At 39.0% G+C, this 14,476-nt stretch overlaps 1 non-coding gene across 1 annotated transcript; it reads left to right on the forward strand.

The window, feature by feature from the left end:
* Window positions 1-878: 878 nt before the first annotated feature.
* Window positions 879-1,074, forward strand: LOC137811642 (U2 spliceosomal RNA). The gene has a single exon (XR_011081108.1). It is a non-coding gene; the product is annotated as a U2 spliceosomal RNA (small nuclear RNA).
* The last annotated feature ends 13,402 nt before the right edge of the window (window positions 1,075-14,476 follow it).

The raw sequence follows: 14,476 nt of genomic DNA on the forward strand, positions 1-14,476 counted from the left end.
TTGAACACCAAACGCAAGCTATTTTCATAATATTGTTTAAAATTAAGGATTCATATTGATTAGTCTTGTGGTTCACAAGTTATTAATTTCATGGTATAATTATCCGGAAAATGTGATTTTGTACTGTGTACATCAGTAAAGCAGTTGGTTATCATTACTAACTTGATTGTTGAACTGTATAGCTTGTCATGATGCTAATCATTGATACATAACTATTATCCTTTTCTGTCCAAAGATTTTAGGATACAAATTAAGCTTCTTCCTGATTAAATATATCATCAATGATGGTAAAATAGATGATTAAAGAAAATTTATATATGTCTTGATGGTAGTTAGTTTTTATTGTTTTTTTGGCAGAACTATTTGGTTGGCTTATTTCTACTGTGAAATGTAAAGAGATTCTTTTAAAAATTCAGACCCCAAGTCATGATCTATGCAACAAGTATCATGGAGTCAATCATATCTGCCACTAATACCAGCCTTACTTTCAAAGTATAGTTTCTGATATGGTTGTTAAGGAGAGTGACCCCCTTGCCACCCTAGATTTTGTGTCTATCAATATATGCAAAAGAAAACTGCACCAAGATCCTGCAATGCCCCAAACTCTTTCTCCAAACACGCACAACTGCTTCTATGTTAAACCTGAACTCATAAATGTTCTTTGCATATATTTATCAGATGTGCACAGGGAATAAATCATGAACCACCACTCAAACATAGATGTAACCCATTACCATTATCCATCATTAGCAGAGATATAAAATCTTAAATATGAACTGAAAAGAAACCCGATCATCTCCAGGTCCCACATTAGTCAGGACTCTGACAAGCCACTAAAACTTATGAAATAAAATCTCAACACTTACACGGTTTAAAGCATACCTTTCTCGGCCTTTTGGCTAAGATCAAGTGTAGTATCTGTTCTTATCAGTTTAATATCTGATATGTGAATCACTGATTCACACGATATTAAATTAATATTTTGAGGGAGAGGGTCCATTGCAATAGCTTGCTATTGGGACTCTTAGGCATCACTCTTGTCTTGCACTACTGCAAGAGTCTGATGCATCCCACTCTAAGCAAGTTCAGAATGTTTACATATGGGTTCTTTTGTTCTACATGTGAAAAAGAAAAGGTTAATCACCTTTCTTTCTTTTTAGTTGTAAGGTAGTTGATAACATTTGGCAGTGATTTGTGGATAGGAAGATCTACACTTTTGAAATTATAGGTATGAATAGTGTGAACCACGGCAAAGAGACGCAATTACCACAGCTTCACAATCAAACATGCATTCCCAACATTTTTCCTACATCTTCAATCAGAAAACAGTGCTATAAAGTGATTAATAGCGACTAGATACAAATCCAAGAGCCTCCTTAAAAACTGCCTCATAGTCTTGCTTCTCACCATGATATCAGCTTTGTTCCCCAGCCTTCTCTCCTTCAAAGACTTCTACAACAGCCAACAACTCCTAGTCACTACCCCTCCCCTTTACAAATAACTTTTTAAGCATTGTACTAGGTTCAAATGCCAATCCGAGAAGGAATAGTTGAGAGAGCGTAACCTATGTTTCATCCATATCCAGGATTTGATATGATATTTTATGGAACCATCAGAATGATATTTGATTTTAGCAAATTTTTCAAGAGGAAGATCTATGATAATCTAGGTTTGATTAGCTGTAAGAGCAACTAATTTGTCCTTAATGGCTTGAACCCAAAAAGGGTTTTTAATTGCTTCCTCATAATTTTGAGGTTCAGCATGTGAAAAAATAAACATTATGATATGTCTAAAACCAAAAGACAAAGAATTAAAATTTAAGAAGGATTGAATAGGATACTTAGCACTTACCTGATTGTTGTTGGTCTAGAAGTCTAACAAATATGATGGCATTTTTATGTTGTGATTGGATCATCTAAGAAGATTGGTATATACTTTATTATTATCAATACAAATGTTCCCGCCGGTTGACCAGGGTCGTCTTTGTGCGTGGCTTGTCCTTGCGAGCTAGGGCACCTTCGTTATGCTCCGTCTTTGATACCTGAAAAGAAGTGAACAAAGGGGCGCCCTCGCGGCCGTTTGCACTCCGACGATCAAGTCAGCTAGCGAGAAACATCAAAGGTGACGCACCTCCGTATCGGAACACCGTAAACGAATGCTTTGAAGGTGGTCTGAAATAACTGAGTGACTAAAACTGTGTTGCCCTAATTGCCTTGTGCTCACAGTGGGTGCGCAGCGAAAACAACTAGGGTTTGTGCTCTGTGTAACTATGAGAATTAGGTCAAAACTCTTCTCCCCTTTCAAACGCCCCAAGTACCCTTTTTATACATCTCTCATGTTTAAAGCGCGCTAAAGCGCATTGAAAGCGTATAAAAATATTCCTTGGAACGTTCAAATCTTAACTGAATTAGCGCGTACCTTGGCAAACTTTCACTAAAACCTTTAATGAGCACGTGCGGATCGTCACGTGCCCTTCTGACTTCATTGTTATTCTGCGCAGAGGGTCCCACAGCGCCGCAACCCAACTTAGGGTTAATCCATTGTGTGGGCCCTCCTTCCTTCGAAGTGCTTCTAGCGCGTGGGGTGACTTTCTGGGTGCCAACTCATGCGCCCCAATCGCTAGTCACTCACCCTGGGGGTGTATCTACCTTTCTCTCGTATTATGCATGTGGTTCTCCCCTGATCATGGTCCTCTCATGGGTCGTATCTGTCCCAGGGTCTCCCAGCAGTGGCGTGGATACTTCACGAGTCAGGTTTACCCCCTACTGGTACTAGAACTTATGGCCTTGAAGCCACCTTTCTTTGTTACTGTTCTGAGCTATCAAGGTCCAAGGCTTCCTCACGGTGTTGCCCCCTCCACGGTCTTTCCTACCCATGGGCATCCGGGGCTAACACCATCGATATCTCCGCTTGGCTATGTTTTCTCTTGGCGGCCCCTTATCTTGGCGACGCCTTCTTTTGGCGACTGTTCCTCTTAGGCGATGTCTTTGCTTGGCAATGCCTCTCTTGGGCGATGTCTCTTTTGGGCGATGCCTCTCTTGGGCGATGCCTCTCTTGGGCGATGTCTCTCTTGGGCGATGGCTCCTTTGGGCGATGCCTCCCTTGGGCGATGTCTCTCTTGCCACCTGATCTTCCATTATCTAACACGTCGGTGACACACAAAGCGGCGACAACCGACTATGTACACCGCAGAACGTCACTTCCATAAACGGCGACTATGTTGACTTCTTGACCACCCACCTTTCTCTTGTCCACGTCATCACACCCGATGACCTGATCGGTACAACAAACATCATTATTATTGTTGTGAGAGACATTGTCAATGTGCATATTTATATCATCATAAGTCTGAGCATAATTGTTGATTAGGGAAAGAAAGGCTATTGGGATATTTTTCATTTTTCAAATGATATGGAAAATAATTTTCATAAAAAGTGACATGTCTAGAAATCTCAATTTTATGACTCTTTAGGTTTAAGAAAACAAAACCTTTTGTTGCGATTTAAAACCAAGAAACACATAAGTACAACACGACTATCAAGTTTCTTTCTATGTGCAACAAGAGTAGATGTGATGTGAGTTGATTTTAGGACTGTACATTTGAATCGGTTGCTCTTGTTTATGATTTTTTATTTTTATCAATACAAGGCACTAGTACAAAAAGCTTCATTAACGACTCTAAACAAAGACGGTTTAAAAATAACCATCGTTATAAAAAGCACGGTGGCAATTTTGTAAATAAAAGCAAGATATAACGACGGTTCCATCTGGAACCGTCTTTAAAAGTGCATTATAACGACGGTTCCATCTGGAACCGTCTTTAAAAGTGTATCAAGGGGACATATAATGACGGTTCCATCAGGAACCGTCTTTAAAAGCACATCCCTTTTTTTTCAATTGCCGCCCAACGTACACTTTCATTCACACTTCTTGTCCAACACTCTTCTTCGCTCTTTTGCTTTCTTCCACACTCCTCACAGCCTTGTCGTAGCCCGCCGCCCCTGAGCCCATCACTGCGAAGCCATACGCCGTCGTGGGTCACCTCCGTCGTTCCCTCCGCACGCGTCGTCTCCCCCGCACCGCTGCGCCTCTCGACCGCCGCGCCTCGCCATCCCAGAACTCCGCGCCTCTTGACCGCCGTACGTCGTGCCTGGTCACTATCGGACGTCGCGCCTGCCACCACCGCGCTTCGCAACCACCGCGACTCCTAACCGCTGCGACTCGCCACCGCCGCGCCTCTTCATCGCCGCGCCTCGCCCCGTTAGTGCGTGCAAGGTCGTTTCTCTCACCGTCGCCGTGCTTTGCTCTGTGGCCTCCGCCTTTCCGCTTAGTCCCTTGCTTGTAAACCTCCACGCCAACATTCCCACGTAAAGGCGGGAACTTTTCTGCTACATTTATTTTGCTCCATTTCCAGGTTAGTAATTTTTTATTAATATATTAAATTTTATTTTATATTAGATATTGTTTTTATCTATTGAACGTACTGATTCTGAGTCCGGAGGTGTCCGACCTTCGGCAATTTTGATTTATATTAGATATTGTTTTACCTATTGAACATATTGATTCTGAGTCCGAAGGTGTCCAACCTTCGGCAATTTTGATTTAGTTTTTAATATTTAGATATTGTTTTTACATATTGAACGTACTGATTCTGAGTCCGGAGGTGTCCGACCTTCGGCAATTTTGATTTAGTTTTATAATGAATTAGATAGTACATTTGATTATATTGAATACATTGATTTTGAGTTTGAGGTGTTTGACTTTCGCAAATTTTGATATAGATTTTCTTAGTTTACCAATTTTATGGATCGGAGTTGGATTAATACACCAAGGATAAGTGATGCTTATGAAAAAGGGGTTGAAGAATTCTTACAGTTTGCGCAACATAATGCCATTAGTAATCATAATGGAGTAAGAATAAGGTGTCCTTGTGTCAATTGTTTGAATGGAAGGATATTGAGTGTTTCCAAAATTAGAGAACATCTTTTGTGTGATGGATTTTTGAAAAGTTATACGACATGGACGTGGCATGGTGAATTGTTAGACTTGCCAAGTGTGCGCAGAGCTTCAGAGGAAGTTCATTTCTCAATGGATGATAGATTAGAAGACATGATTCGTGACGTGGGAGCTGAATCATTTGCTAATGTAGTTTTTGAAAATATGTCTAATAATGCAGAGACTCCTTTGTATCCTGGTTCAACTAACTTCACACGATTATCAGCAGTGTTAAGGTTAATGAATTTGAAGGCAATGAATGGATGGACCGACAAAAGTTTTACAGAATTGCTTCAATTGCTTAAGGACATGCTTCCAGAAGGAAATACCTTGCCCAATCGAAATTATGAGGCGAAAAAAATACTTTGTCGAATGGGTATGGAGTATAGAAAAATACATTCATGTCCTAACGATTGTATTTTATACAAAAATGAGTATGAAGATTTAACAAGATTTCCCAGGTGTGGTTTGTCACGCTATAAGGTTAAGGTTGGTCAGAATGATGAAATTGATGAATTGACAAAGGAAGGTCCTCCTGCTAAGGTTGTTTGGTATCTTCCGATAATTCCAAGGCTTAAGCGTTTGTTTGCAAATGCAGATGACGCTAAAAACCTTAGGTGGCATGCAGATAATAGAAAATGTGATGGATTACTTCGTCATCTTGCTGATTTGGAAAAGAATATTGATAAAGAATTTCCTGAATTTGGAAAAGAATCAAGAAACTTAAGACTTGGATTGGCAACTGATGGAATGAATCCCTTTGGAAATTTAAGTAGTAATCATAGTTCATGGCCCGTTTTGTTAGTGATTTACAACTTACCTCCTGCGTTGTGTATGAAGCGCAAATACATGATGTTATCTATGATGATCTCTGGTCCAAAACAACCTGGAAATGACATAGATGTTTATCTTAATCCATTGATTGAAGATTTGAAATTATTGTCGAATGAAGGGGTTGATGTGTTTGGCGCGTTTAAAAATGAATCTTTTCGATTGCATGCGATGTTGTTTTGTACTATCAATGACTTCCCTGCATATGGGAACTTGTCAGGTTATAGTGTGAAAGGCCATAGAGCATGTCCAATATGTCAAGACAAGACATCTTATGAGCAGTTGAAACATGGAAGAAAAACCGTGTATCTTGGGCATCGTAGATTTCTAAAGAAATATCATCTGTATCGTCGATTGAAAAAAGCTTTTAACGGATACCAAGAACATGACATTTGTCCCACTCCATTAAGTGGTGTTGAAATTTATGAAAAAAAAAATGTTAATGTGACTTTTGGAAAAATGAAGAAGAAGCAAACGGTGAGTGAAATATGGAAGAAGAGATCAATCTTTTTTAATCTTCCGTATTGGTGTAAGTTGGATGTTAGACACTGTCTAGATGTAATGCACGTAGAGAAGAATGTGTGTGACAGTCTAATAGGAACACTTCTGAACATTAAAGGCAAAACAAAGGATGGTGTGAATGCACGTCTGGATTTGATTGAAATGAATATACGAGAGGAATTGGCACCGAGAGAAGTTGGTAAACGTACATACTTGCCTGCAGCGTGTTACACTTTGTCAAAGAAAGAGAAAACAAGTTTTTGTGAATGTCTTAAAGGTGTTAAGGTACCACAAGGCTACTCTTCAAATGTGAAGAGTCTTGTATCTATGAATGATTTGAAACTAATTGGCTTAAAGTCACATGATTGTCACGTTCTAATGCAACAATTATTACCAGTGGCTATTCGTGGAATCTTGCCCAAAAATGTTAGGCATACAATCACTCGACTATGTTCATTTTTCAATTCCATATGTAGTAAAGAGATTGACTCTCAGAAGTTGGATGAACTTGAAGAAGAAATAATTGTTATCTTGTGTCAACTCGAGATGTTTTTTCCTCCATCTTTTTTTGATATTATGGTACACTTGGTTGTTCATCTTGTAAGAGAAATCAGATTGTGTGGGCCAGTTTATATGCGAAGGATGTATCCAGTTGAACGATACATGAAGATTTTGAAAGGATATGTGAAGAATCAATGTCCAGAAGCTTCCATTATTGAAAGATACATTTCAGAAGAATCTATTGAGTTTTGTTCCGAGTACATGTCAAAAGCCAAATGTATAGGAGTTCCTGAAAAAGGTTGGCACTCTCGTAGATTCATAAGTAAATCTTCAAGAGGTGTACATGTCATAAGCAAATCTAGAGAAGAGGTTCTGCAAGCACACTTGTATATCTTGAATAACACTGATGAGGTGTTACCATACTTAGATACACACAAAGACATTGTGAAATATAAAAATCCAAGACAATCAGAAAAAATGGGTGTTAATTGAGCATAACAAAACTTTCATGTCATGGTTTAAGCAACAAATAATGAATGATCCATCAGCATCTGAAACATTAACATGGCTTGCAAATGGTCTCAAATTTGATGTTTTATGTTGTTCTGGCTATGAAGTAAATGGTTGTTTGTTTTACACAAAGTCTCGAGATGATAGGAGTACAGTGCAAAATAGCGGAGTCACCTTGGAGGCAGAGTCTATGCAGTTTTCAACTGCAAAGGATCAAAATCCTGTTGTGGGATCAATGCCTTATTATGGTGTCATAGTAGAGATTTGGGAAGTTAATTATACAAAGTTTACTGTACCTGTTTTCAAATGCAAGTGGGTTGACAATAAGACTGGTGTCAAAGTTGATGAATCAGGAATGACTTTGGTTGACTTTCGAAAGATAGGTTATCATGACGAACCATTTATAATGGCACATCAAGCTTCCCAAGTTTTCTATATCCAAGATCCTACGTCTGACCACTGGTCTGTTGTGCTACATGGGAAAAAACAACATAATGACCCAGAAGATACAAACAATGACATTTGTGAGATTGAATCACTTACAAGAACGACCATCAATAAAGAGTACGAGGATGTTGCTGATGTTGTACATGCAACTCGAAATGATCATGATGAAGGAATACATATTTGTATGTACATGTGATTCATGTTTAGTTTTACAATATATTTCATATTCTTGATGCTTATTATATTTTTTTGATAACAGGAACATGGCAGATGATAAAGTTTCCCATTCAAAAACCGGTAGAGGACCTACAAGATTGAAGAATATGTTTAAGAAGATAACTAAAGATGACAAAATACCTTTGTCTATTGATATCCACACTGGTGTGCCCACTGGGCAACATGCAAAGAAATATAGGAGTTATCTCGGAGTACTATCTCGTGAAAGGATCTCTATCTTAACTCAGTCCTGGGATCACGTGACTGACCACGAGAAAAACATGATTTGGCAAGATATTCTGGTATGTAACTGTTTTTACTTTGCTCAATCTAAAGTTCTTTTATACTTTGTTTTCGTTTATGAACTAATTCTTTCAAACAATGTAGACGCATTACAACATCCCGAATGTGGAAACCTTGAAAGCGAAGGTTCTTTCAGATGTGGGTGTCACGTTTCGTCAGTTCAAATCAAAATTGACAACAGATTATATATATGGGAAAAGGAAAGAAGAAAATCCTTGTGCAAAATATGCATCCATTGATGAAGAAACTTGGCAGCAGTTTGTCAATATTCGACAAACTGAAAAATGGCAGGTTAGTATCACTTTTATATTTGAATATAGTTTATATTAACGTATTACTAAATTTTGAGTGTTATGATAGGAGGTTCGGAACAAAGCAAAAGCCAATCAGACACATAATGATACCCCACACTTATTGTCTCGTGGTGGTTATAAGTTGCTAGAGCAGAAGATGCTTGAAGAAAAGATTAAAGCACGTTCTACTTCCATTGAGGAAATGAATAGTGTAGATTCTTTAAGACCTCCATCCCCACCACTCCGACATGAGATATGGAATGGTGCCCGTATAAACACATTAGGGACATGGAGTTCTAAGTCTACAGAACAAACAGTTCAACGCATTGTAAGTTTGACAATTTCTTTTCAATGTGTTATTTTAAATTCAATGTGTTGAAGTTTGTCAATTTCTTTTCATTTGTTTTAGGAATCTCTTAATGAGCAATCAACACAGGGGACTTTTAAACCATGTGGTCGCAATGATATTCTTAATGTTGCTCTCGGACGACCTGACCACCCTGGACGTGTTCGTGTAGCTGGATATGGGGTTGGGATTCGGTCATACTTTGGACCTCCATCACACAGCAAGGAACAATTGTCCAATGAACCTAGCCAAGAGTATTTACTACAACTACGTGAGCAGTTAAAGGCTGAGGTAACTCAAGAGCTTAAAGAAAACTTCATGGAGGAGTTTAGTGCGCGAATGGAAATGGAGTTCAAAAAGCGGTGGGAGGGTTTAAGACACTCACAGCAACCACCTACTATGGTAGAAGATGAACCACCTCCGCCTCCTATTAAGAAAGTCAGCACTAAAGGGATTTGTTCGGTAGTTGATCTATCAGGGGATGACTTTGGCTCAACTAGCCAATGCAAATTATATGTTGAGTGTAATTCTTTGACCCGATTCGTTGCCTTAGGTAAGTGTTATGAAGGGGTCACAATGTTACACAATGTGCCTCTTCCTTCTAATTTCATGAAGGTCACGGTGGAGAAGGTCCTTTATGGTGATCTTGCAGTTCCTGTGCCGACATCAGAGGTGACAATTGTGGCAGAGGCATTACATACTTTCGTTGCCTGGCCTAGACATCTCGTCAGACCTATAGACTCTATGGTATATATTTGCACTAATACTAATACAATTATATATCAGATATATTACATTCTAACTAATTTAAGTATTTTTTTTCTTTTGATGAGTAACAGGAACCTAAGACAAATCTGCCTCTGGGAAAGAAGAAAATAGTCTCCATTGATGATCCTCTGGCAGCATTGGTGGAAGTTGCTACAGCTTTAGATACAACCGTCTTAGAGGTTCCATGGGATGCCAATGTTTTTGAAAGGCATAGTAATCTACCGTTGTACGTTTACATGTTTGATTTGTGTGACCTTGCATCCGGAAATCAAGAGATTAACATAACAGTTATGCAATTATGGATGATGTAAGTTCAAATTTTAAAATCTTTATACTTTTGATTTATTAAATATATTAGTACTAACTTATTGAAATTTAGGTATCTTTCTGGATTATGCTTTGATGAGGGGAAACACAATATATATGGGTTTTTAGACCCTCAAATCACTCAATCAATTGGAAACAAGAAGTCGGAAACACAAACATACATCACCACTGCCTTAAAGAATGGTGGAAAACACATTTATTTTGCTCTGTACATCCATGAGTAAGTTCTTATTTATTAAATAAGTTTTAATAAATTATTGAAATAAGAGAAACTAATTAACTGATTTGTTATACAGGCGTCATTGACAACTATTGATCATATCTGTTCAAGATCATACCGCTGCATGGTTTTGCTCCTTGCATAAAAAACCTCCTGCCTATTTTAAAAACATTATAGATAGGTATGAAAGTTTCATTTAATATTTATTATTACTTATATATTATATAATGTTATGTATTCTAACATGAAATCTTATTATTTTAGTGCTTACTCTGGATATAATATGTTGTGTGGGAGGAGAACTTCAAACGCACAAAAACTCACTTGGATGTACCTTAAGGTATTTAAAGTATATTTGTTCACTTAATTTAATGTGTTTCACTCATTCATTTAATACATTTATTTTCACATGCAGTCCAACAGGCAACCTGAAAATTATGAGTGCGGTTATTATGTTATGCAGTGGATGTTGACTATTTTGCAAGCTGAAATTAAGAAAGGTTGAGATAAGGTAATACAATAAACACTTTAAAATTTGAGATTTATTATTCATGCACTAATTCAAAATATTTCAAATGTCACAGTTGTTCAACGACCAACACCCGCTAGATTTAGAAGCATTGGAGTATGTGAGAACAACATGGTCAAAGTATTTTGTAACCATGTATAACACTCTAGTATAGATAAATCATTACAATGACAAATTTTTTCGTATATTACCAAACTTTTTTGTATAATGTTATAATTTGTTGTATGTAATTTTTATATTTAAATTATGATTTGAAATGTTTTTATTTTCTGGAATTGAAAACTTTATGCAGGTTGTTTGAAATTTTTTAAAAAATAATTTTTTTTTTAAGCAATACATATAACGACGGTTCCACTTGGAACCGTCTTTAAAAAAGGCATATTTACAACGACGGTTCCTCTGGGAACCGTCTTTAAAAGTCCCTTGAAGTTTAAAAAAAAAATCACAATCCACCTTTAACGACGGTTGTGGACACCGTCGTTATAAGTCGGCGTTTTAACGACGGTTCCCAGAACCGTCGTGAAAAATCCATACCTTTTAACGACGCCTGTATAACGACGGTTCTGGAACCGTCTTTAAATGTTGATTTTAACCGTCGTTAATCTACCTTTTTGTACTGGTGAGGTGAGAACCCAAAGAAGATCCCCATTGGACACGAACTTAACCAAGTGGAGTAAAGAATGAAGATGACCACAAGGAAATGACATAAACAAGAACATAACAAGTAACATAAAATGGTGCAAGGAAGGATGGAAAAAGAGATGAGATGAAGGAAGCTTATGGTGAAATGGTGAAGATGATCACGCCACTTGGAGAGTGGGAAACTCCAAGATAAGTGAAGGAAGAGCCGCCACTTGAAATGCTCACACACTCAAGATAAGACCCAAATCATTTAGGAGACAAAACTCACTAATCACTCAAGCATAGTTTCTTTACTATATTCAAAATCTAGTTGAAAATACATGAGGCAAGACACCCTATTTATAGGAATGGGTGCCTTGGTGGGCAAGATGGGGGAGGGGTAGAAGAGTCATAAGAGAAGGGCGACCTAGGGGTTGACCTAGGTAAAAGCTGCCCTTAGTCCTAGCTTCTAGCAAATAGGGCTACCTCCTAACCCTAATAGACTTGGTAAAAGCTAAATTGATAAATACACCCCCTATTATGCTATATGGACCCTACTCTACTAAAATTAAAAACAAAGAGACTAGCTAGTGCTCAACTCCCATAGCTTGGGCTCTTCTCCTGGTGATCCTCTGAGAAATGATGGGCTCTGAAGAACTGACTAGTGGTGGGTTTTGACCTAGCCCTGGATCCTGTCATCCTTCTTGAGGGTTGGGATTGGTCAGAGGATGCTCTATCTCGCAGGTCTTCATCATACTCTTCGAGTGGGGGGAAATTTGTCCATGAATTTGCAACACCTGTAGAGAAAGGAGTTAGCTCACTAACATTAAAAGAATGACTCCCTAAATACGTGTCAGATAAATCTAACTCGTAAGCATTATCATTGATCCTTTGGATTATCTGGAAGAGCCCATCACCACGTGGGAGGAGTTCGGATTTCCTTTGAGTAGGGAAGCGATTCTTCTTCAAGTGAAGTCAAACCCAATCCCCAGTTTCAAAGATCAATGTCTTGCGCCCTTTATTGGCGTGTTGTGCATACTTTCCTACCTTCCTTTCAATTTAGCGCTTGATGTGGTGGTGCAAGTTTTTAATAAAAGATGCTTTTCCAAAACCATCTTTGCACAAAACCTCAACAAGTACAAGAATAGGAAGTAGGTCAAGGGGTGTGAGGGGATTAAACTCATACACAACCGCAAAAGGGGTGTGAGAAGTAGTAGAGTTAACTACTCGATTATAAGCAAACTCAATATAAGGAAGTAAATTTTCCCACACCCTTGGGTTCCCAAAAATAAGGCATCTTAAGATTTGGGCCAAAGTTCTATTGACCAATTCTATCTGACCATCATTTTGGGGATGACAAGTAGTAGAAAACAAAAGTTTAGTACCAAGTTTTCCCCATAAAGTCTTTCAGAAGTGACTCAAGAACTTAGAGTCTCTGTTAAATACTATACTTTTTAGGAAGCCCATGCAATCTAACAACTTCCTTAAAGATGAGATTTGCAATATGACAAGCATCATCTACTCTGTGGCATGGAATAAAATGGGCCATTTTGGAAAAGTGATCCACCACCACAAAGATAGAATCCATACCCTTAGATGTCTTGGGAAGACGTAAAATGAAATCCATAGAGATGTCTACCCAAGGCATGTCCGGGATGGAAAGAAGGGTATATAAACCATGAGGTTGCACTTTAGACTTGGCCTTACTACATGCTATGCTCTTATCACATAAGCTATGTATGGATTTGCACATATGGGACCAAAAGAAATGCTCATGCAATGTATCTAAGGTTTTTGCTACCCCAAAGTGTCCCATTAAATCACCCTCATGTGCCTCCCTAATAAGAGATTGTCTTAAATACCCTTGGGGCATACAAAGTCTTTTCCCTTTAAAGAGAAAGTCATCATGTATGAAAAATTCTCTCTGGCCTAACAAGAGATTGTCTTAAATACCCTCGTGTGCCACCACATTAGACTTGCCTTGCTTATGTTTGATCACATTAGGAAATTGCTTAATAAAATCTACCCACTTGGCATGTCTCTTGTTAAGTTTGCTTTGGCCTTTCAAATATTTAAGAGATTCATGATCACTATGTATTACAAACTCTTTTGGACAAAAAGATAGTGTTGCCAATTTTGCAAAGCCCTAACAAGAGCATAAAGCTCTTTGTCATAGGTGGAGTAATCACTAGAACAAAATGTATAAACAACGACTACTTATTTAATGCAGTTTTAGGGTTAGCCGCTGATCCTGCCTGTTGACCGGGACGCAATAACCTTGCCTCGTCAAACCTGGATCGACTTCTGCGCCGTGTTAGCCTCCGTCCTTCACCGTGATTCACCTCAAGAACCTGTAAAAGACAGAACGGCGCCGCTGCGGCCGATCACGCTCCGACGCCCAAGTCAGCGACTGAACCACCAAATACTAAGAGAAAACTCAAGAACTCTAAGGAACCGTGCAAAATTCTCTCTCAGCGTACTCAAGACTCGCAAGCGTAAAGAAACAATCTAAACGTGCGTACCTCAGAAGTTCGTTAGAATCTCTTATATACCTGTGCGCTTTCTCTCTCCTGACAGTTACACATCTGGACACGTGGCTCGCATCCAGCTGTACACGTGTCACCATCTGGAGCATCCTTGACTTGGGCGCCGCTTCTTACTCTTCAGGCTTTTGGGCTAAGTTACTTAAGCATGACACAACTCAGTGCATAACTGCCTTAGTGTGTGATCTCTTCTGAGTGGCGAGTTCGGGTGCCTTCGTACACACCTTCCCTGTGGTCTCGCCGGCCGCCTTCATGATTTACTTTACTTGCTTCACCGTGTATGTTCAGGTAAGCTGTCTCCCGACCTCATCCTCTGGCTAGCTAGGAAATGACTATCTGACTTCATCTCCGGCGATGTCTTTATTTCGGCGATCTCTAATCACTTGGGCGCCTGGGTTCACCTCTGGCGACTTCATCTCAAACCCGGTGACCGCCGGTTTAGGTATACTAGAGATCGGAACACGCCAACTTAATAACTGGCGACTACACGAGCCCCCCGACTTCCTTCCCTTCCGTCAGCCAGGT

This window comes from Phaseolus vulgaris, chromosome 11, assembly GCF_051622355.1.
Source record: "Phaseolus vulgaris cultivar YP4 chromosome 11, ASM5162235v1, whole genome shotgun sequence".
Lineage (NCBI taxonomy): Eukaryota > Viridiplantae > Streptophyta > Magnoliopsida > Fabales > Fabaceae > Phaseolus > Phaseolus vulgaris.